The sequence below is a fragment of the Alosa sapidissima genome, chromosome 1 (assembly GCF_018492685.1).
Source record: "Alosa sapidissima isolate fAloSap1 chromosome 1, fAloSap1.pri, whole genome shotgun sequence".
In the NCBI taxonomy this organism is placed as follows: Eukaryota; Metazoa; Chordata; class Actinopteri; order Clupeiformes; family Clupeidae; genus Alosa; species Alosa sapidissima.
The window spans coordinates 3,371,081-3,378,575 of NC_055957.1; the positions used below are offsets into that span (position 1 = coordinate 3,371,081).

At 47.7% G+C, this 7,495-nt stretch overlaps 1 protein-coding gene across 3 annotated transcripts in view; it reads left to right on the top strand.

Annotated features, from left to right (window-relative positions):
* gpr137c (G protein-coupled receptor 137c) overlaps window positions 1-7,495 on the top strand; it is a 33,333-nt gene that overhangs the window by 1,599 nt on the left and 24,239 nt on the right. Inside the window, exon 1 of one of the 3 annotated variants that reach the window (XM_042087236.1) lies at window positions 6,504-6,688. The exons of the other annotated variants lie outside the window; for them this stretch is intronic. The gene's annotated coding sequence lies outside the window, so the exon portion shown is untranslated. Of the gene's footprint in view, window positions 1-6,503; window positions 6,689-7,495 lie in introns of those variants that run through there. 3 annotated transcript variants of the gene reach the window in all.

The following is a 7,495-nucleotide window of genomic DNA, read 5'->3' on the forward strand; positions in this document are numbered from 1 at the left end:
ACGAGGACGTTCTTAGTGCAATTTGTCATCAGATAAGTAGTTTTAGACAAAAAGTGTCTACTAAATACCCAAACTACAACTATGACTATAGATGCTGATAATTTATCGGGTAATATCAGTGCCACAGTTGTGTGATCACAAAAACTCGATGAGCCCTGTACTAGTATTGCAGTGTTTAAGACCTTTGTAGAATCCCTCTGGAATGGCTTGATGTGCTGTTCGGAGAGTGCGGCAGGGTGAAGTGGCCAGGCCCGAGTTTTGGGGGAGGCTCTTTGTAGCTGAGTGTGTCGGCACTCCTGGGCATCTTTGCTAGTGACTCGGCGGCCGTGCCGCACAGTAAGAAGGCACAGCGCCGCGCGGCGGCTGCACCCACCAAGCTGCCGGAGTCGACAGTAAAAAGCGCAAGCCAATCAGATTCACCTGCAAGAGCATTACATCACCATCGCGCTCCATCCTGCGCTTTGTGGATCTCAACAAAGAGGGAGGGGAGGAGAGCAGAGGAGAGAAGAGGAGAGGAGAGGAGAGAAGAGCAGAGCAGAGCAGAGCAGAGGAGAGGAGAGGAGAGGAGAGGAGAGCAGAGGAGAGGAGAGAAGAGCAGAGGAGAGGGAGGAGAGGAGAGCAGAGGAGAGGAGAGAAGAGCAGAGGAGGAGAGGAGAGGAGAGGAGAGGGGCATTCAGCAGCAGAAGCAGTAGCAGCCCCCTGCTCCGACAAACACTGTGACACGACACTGCATGCTGCTGTTGCCCCTGCTGCTGCTGTTGCCCCTGCTGCTGCTGTTGCCCCTGCTGCTGCTAAAACACAGACACAAAAACATCCTCTCTCTTGTCTGAGCTGCCTCTGTAGAGATGCATATTTAATGGGAGATTCGGTTAACATGAGATGACGTAGTGTGGCAGTGCAAATCACTGTGTGCCACTATGCATAGAACCCCTTCAATCTAATTTGACCTCTAGTGTGTGTGTGTGTGTGTGAGGGGGGGGGGGGGGGTAATGTGCACTGTCTGTCACTGGGGTATGTTCTTATTTGCATTAGTCTAATGGCAGCCATGATGATCCCTCCTCACCTGCTACAAATAAAACACCCCCCTCCCCCTCCCCCTCCATTTCTCCAGCCCCTACACATAGCTCATAGGTAAGCTCATGTCAGTAGTCAGAGAAATGGGTGGAAAGGCTGTTAGCCGCTCTTCAGCTGATCCCCACAGAGCGATGGCTGTGCTGGCTCTGTGTTTATTTGTTTGTTGTGTGTGAAGAGGAGATGAGGGCCTGCTATGGGGCTGCTGCTGCTGGCATGCATCAAGTTAATCCCCAAGGGCTCGTGCCGAGCTGTTGATAGAAATGGCATCTGCTCACCAGGAAGGCGAGGCTAGGCTAGACTAGTGGAGAGCAGGGCTACACAATGGGGTCAAAGGTCACCGGGCCTTCAGTCAGCACTGGTGAAAGATCTGCACCATAAAGCTAATTGAGGCGTGTGGCTCTATGGCGCAGATCACCTCCTCCTACTCCTTCTCCTGCCCATTCTCTACACCTCCTCCTACTCCTGCCCATTCTCTACACCTCCTCCTTCTCCTGCCCATTCTCTACACCTCCTCCTACTCCTTCTCCTGCCCATTCTCTACACCTCCTCCTTCTCCTGCCCATTCTCTACACCTCCTCCTCCTCCTTCTCCTGCCCATTCTCTACACTCTCTTGCCTGCGCCCGTTCTCTGTCTCGCCCCCACCTCTGTCCATTTTTCTCTGGATTTCTGTATCAACTCTGTTTCACTTACTAATTCTCTATCTCTCTCTCTCTATCACTCTCTACCTCTCTCTCTCTCTCTCTCTATCTCTTTGTCTTTCAAATTCAGAGTCTTTCTTTACTGACATGACTAGTTCTCTCTGCCCCTGCTGCCTCCAGGGGACACAGGCAGGAGTGATGACCAATTCATTTTTCAGATTCCAGCTTCAGCAGCCTCTCTCTCTCTGTCTCTCTCTCTCTCTCTGTCTCTCTCTCTCTCTCTGTCTCTCTCTCTCTCCCCCTCAGGCGCAGCTGAAGCACAGCACAGCGCAGCGCTGAGTGTCGCACGTTAGTGTGCCACGCATATCAACTGTTTGCATAAAATCGCTTTTCCCTTAACGGAGGCGGCATGTGTGCTGCGTGCGGCCGCCTGGCCCAATGCGTATTATCCCCCCGGCCAAGCTGCAGCCGTCTCACCCGCATGTGGCTTATGCTGCGCTGCCTAACGCAGACGGCCAGGAGAGGACGAGGCCCGCACACAGAGACAGACTGGACGTGACCCTAATGTGGGCGTGGTCTGGACCCGAATGTAGGGGCGTCCTCCAATCAGCTTTGTTGTTGTTGACCCCAAGACAGCAGGTCAAGCACCTCTAGACAGCAGCTAGTGTTACAGTGCAGTTACTGTGGCACTTAAAAATGGTGCATACTTTTAAAAGTGTAAATGCCTTGTCTTTTCTCTTTCTAAATGTGAGGGCACAGAATTCCACAAAACCTCCTCTTTTGGGAGTGAGTAAGGGGGTAAATACAAGTGGAATAATGTTAGCAAAGAGTGCTTTCCTAGACCCTAGTGGGTAAATTCAAGTGGAATAATGTTAGCAAAGAGTGCTTTCCTAGACCCCAGTGGGTAGCACCCACTTTGGAGCTGAATCAGCCACCTTGGTGTGTTCTGCTGCCCACTGCATACTGGCCTAACCAATATCACGGAGCACTGGTTGTGACTGAGGCAACTGGGGCAGTTTTGGCCCGAGCATGACCACCTCTTCGTGATGACTATCTTAGGATCTTTTACGACTGTAGGGAGCCCCGGAACACTGGTGTTTACATCTCTTCAGGTTGATGCACTCTCCTCAGTGCTGTGCTGCTGGGTCTCATCACGGCTCTGGGAAGGTGAGACCCACCCAGGCCCGCAGGTTGCTTACAGCGCTCAGGATGTCTCCCATCCAGCCACAGGCTCAGGCCAGGTCAAAACCTCCAGGCCAGGTCAAAACCTCCTTGGCTTCACTGAATATCCAGTTGTGAGCCACAGCATAGCATGGCTGGTGTGGAAACCTCAAAGCCAAGCCTTTATCATGTTAACAGACAATATTCTAATTGCTGAACATTATAATTTACATGATGGTGGTCACCTACTAGCATAATGTGACATGAGGAAGTGACCACTGAGGTGGTTTTACATCCGTATTTCTGTATGGCCTGTGGCTTCATGGTCAAGGGGGAAGTGAGACGGCAGACTCTGAGCGTCCTGCTCGATCTGAAAGGCTTCGAGGTTTGCTAGTCTGCTCGGCAGACTCTGAGCGTCCTGCTCGATCTGAAAGGCTTCGAGGTTTGCTAGTCTGCTCGGCAGACTCTGAGCGTCCCGCTCGATCTGAAAGGCTTCGAGGTTTGCTAGTCTGCTCGGCAGAAGAGTGGAAGGTGTGGGAGCCATATGTTCAGTGTGTCTGTGTGGGATTTGTTTTTTATTCTGCAGACCTCCTGGATTTAGGCCTATGTGGGTTTTTTTCTTTTTCTGTGAATTTCTGTGAGGTTACTTGAGGGATTAATTAGACCCCGAAGAGCACTATGAAAAACGGGTTTGTTTAAGAAATCGTGCTCTGTGCTCTGGAACAGCCATGTCTGGATGTGTTCACATATGTGGCCAAAGCCATGCAGGTTATAGTGACCCAATATCACTCAGTATAGACTCAACACTCAAACTGTAGTTAGACTGACCTGATATTATGTGTTGATGCAAATAATTCTGCCCAATATGTACTTTGAGATTGAGATTGGAAATTTGTGGGCTTTCAAAGAACATATTTAATGTTTCTCTTCCCAATCATTGTGTGTGTGTGTGTGTGTGTGTGTGTGTGCAATGACAAGCCCTGTGCAGTGTGCAATCAGGTGTTTGTTAACATGTAACTAGGCCAGGGTTGCATTGGCAGCGCTCACTTGGAGCGGTCAACTGGTCTACCTCTCACACACTCACACACGCACACACACACGCACACACACACACTCACACACGCACACACACACACACACACACACACACAAGAAAAGGGTAAGCAGGTCAGACCCAGCTGCAGTAATCCGTTTGGCCACTTTGTTTGTTTTGTTCTTACTGCATGGGGCAGCAGTAGAATCCCCCTCGTCTCGTCTCAGAGGCTCGGTCCAGAGATTTGGCACCAGGGCCACTCTTCACCGCCACGGTCAGAAGCATTAGAGTCGAACCTCATAAATCTACATGTCAGAAAATGGAAGTGAATCGCTCAATTTAATAACAGCTTTGCCAGAACTGCTCTCAAAACACATGCTGATTTTGAAAAGTAGATTTACAGTACTAGGCTGTGTATACATATCTCTTTCTCTTCTAGTTTAAAATAATTGTGTTACACTCAACTATAGCTTTTCCTCTTTCTCTTATAGATTAAAATGATTGCATTACCCATAACTGCAGAATTCCCTCTCTCTCCTCTAGATTAAAATGATTGCATTACCCTTAACTGCAGAATTCCCTCTCTCTCTTTCTCTTCTAGTTTTAAATGATTGTTTATTCCCCTTAACTGTAGATTCCCCTCCTTGTGTCCTAGTTTAAGATGGCTGTATATTCCCCTTAACTGTAGATTCCCCTCCTTGTGTCCTAGTTTAAGATGGCTGTATATTCCCCTTAACTGTAGATTCGCTGGGTGGGAATGATGGTGTGTTCCTGCAGAGTCAATGCGCTCACGGGGCTGGAGACGTTATACAAGAGTTTGGGTAACGTTGGGGCTGTGAGACATGTGACATACATTATGACTCACTCTATACGGCTCACTTGGGGAGACCACAGAAAGGGCTTGTTTGCCAAGCACAGATGAACACACACAGAGAGAGAGAGAGAGAGAGAGAGAGAGAGAGACACACAAAATATGAACAAAAACACACACAGAGGCACACCAGGGTTGAAAAGTCTTTTATCTCTGGCTTTCATTTCTGATCAGATTCAAGGTGTCGGTCGTCAGCCTGTCAAGCTGGGTCTGATGAGTTAATCTTCTCCATGTCAACATTGCATTGGCTGTCATCAGGACGTCTAGTTTCTAATATGTATACATACAAACTATATTTACAAACATATGCTTACACGCTATACATACATACAATACATATATACACACATACTGTATGCATACATACACAAAATATGTATTAGATGCAAACCCAGCAATCCTTCAAGGAACCTTCCAGATTTTATTTCAGCTTAATCTCTGTCAGTTCCAGTGCTGTTCATGACGGCACAACGATCATTAATATGCATCTGCGCACTTAGAACTTAGAACAGACATTCTGCTGACTTAGAACTCGTATGAAAGAAGTTGAATGGCAAACAGGCAGTGCAGCATGGACTCCATCTGCCCTAGACCTACTACATCAGAGTACTTGCCCCAGACCTACTACATCAGAGTACTTGCCCCAGACCTACTACATTAGAGTACTTGGTCTTAACATGCTCTTCAGAGGTGTCAGGGAGCATTGTCTTTAGAGAAAGCAATATGTGAAGTCATGGTAAGCAATGTTCTTTTGCAAAAAGAAATGACTAGCATTTGCTAGCTGTCACAGGGGTGTGCAAATGACACATTGCCATTGTCACTGAAGTCTCAAGATGTTTGAAATGTTTCTGGAAACACTATATACAGCAGGGTCTCCAGCCTTTTTCCCTCCGAGAGCTACTTTGACAAAATGGACATGGCCGAGAGCTTTTATGTTAGTAGTATGCCATGTATTCACATAGCTGATCTCCACCCAAAACCAGTGAAAACGATTTGTATGCTTCTAAGAGCTACTTATAAATGAAATAGGTGGGGAGCCCTGGTAGCTTGTGAGTTACCTGTATGAGATCAGTGTTTCCCACAGAATTAAATTCCATTTGTGTTGGTTGGTTTGCAGAATTAACTTGAATACAACAGTTTTTAACAAATTAGCACAGCGTGGTTATGATGCTAACCAGATTTAAGCACAATTTAGTACAACCTGGAAAATCATTGTGTGGTGGTCAATGTTGATATAGTGGTGGGCCGCCACAAATAAGTCAATGTATGGGAAACACTGGAGACCCCTGCTGTAGAGCCTCCCATTCAGTCACAGTGTTTTTAAACCCACTTCTTATGATTTTCTTCCCTGAAAGTGATCGCTTCTGAGCCTGTTGCATGTTTGAAAGCTATAAGGACAGTACAGTTGCTGTAGATGGTTCTCAGCCTCCTCACATTTGCTGATTAGATGTGATAAGGAAGAATGTAAATATCCGTGGCCATTGGCCAACTTGCCAGTGTAGGTACCCTTGAAGGTCTCACTGGTGGGGTTTCTACCTTGTTGCTTCACCAGCCTCGCACTGCTGCAGCTGTAATCCTCCTCTGTGTGCAGTCTCGTGATTAGTAAGTCCGGTTTCAAGCAGCCCTTCCCTCCTGAGAGAGAGAGAGAGAATGAGAGAGAGAGAGAGAGAGAGAGAGAGAGGCCTGAAACTCAGGCCATTTCCTGTCTTGGCTAGCTAAGCTCCATGTTAGCAACTCTGCTGCCTGCAGTTTAAGAGGCCCTGAACAAGCTTCCGTCTCTTTAGGAACCAGAACAAGAGGCACTCCTCTCCTGCTGCTGGGTCTGTTAGGAACCAGAACAAGAGGCACTCCTCTCCTGCTGCTGGGTCTGTTAGGAACCAGAACAAGAGGCACTCCTCTCCTGCTGCTGGGTCTGTTTAGTCACTGTCACCTCCGTTCCTCCTCATGGTGCACGCTGTAGCTACATGTGCGATGTTCTCTTTTCCTGTCCTAACAAGCAAGCCTGCAGTATTTTAATGCATATTTGCCAGGCTGAAACAGACAGAAATTATTCAGGTGTTTAAGATTCAGCTGTCAAGCCTGAGGCCTGTACACTGACACTCAAAGAACATATCTCATGTTTGTTTTCCTGATCACAGTGTGTGTGTGTGTGTGTGTGTGTGTACACATGTGTGTTGGGGCGGTGGTAGTGTAGTGGTTAAGGAGCTGGGCTAGCGTGCAGTAGCCTGAAAGTTGTCGGTTCAATTCCCGGCTTCCACCGTTGTGCCCTTGAGCAAGGCACTTAACCCCAAGTTGCTCCGGGGACAATGTGATCCCTTGTAATATAGCTGACATATGTAAGTCACTTTGGTCAAGAAGTGTCTGCTAAATGTAATGTAATGTAATGTGTGTGTGTGTTTGTTTGTTTGTGCAGTCAGGTGTGTTAACGTGTAACTATGCCAGGGTTGCATTGGCAGCACTCTCCTAGAGTGAGCAACTGGGGCCTGTACTACGAAGGGAGCTTAACCTACCCAGATGTAACCCAGGGTTACTTTGTTAAACCGGGGTTGACAAAACCTGGTTATCATAAGTGGTGTTAATCGGTACTACGACGCTGATTAAGAAGTTGATTTGTTGAACTGGGGTTAACCTAATTGAAGTTTGTGCGCGTTCACATAAAAGGGGCGGGTTGCAGCACAAGTCACCACTTTCAATGATGACGTGATCACCTTATTTTA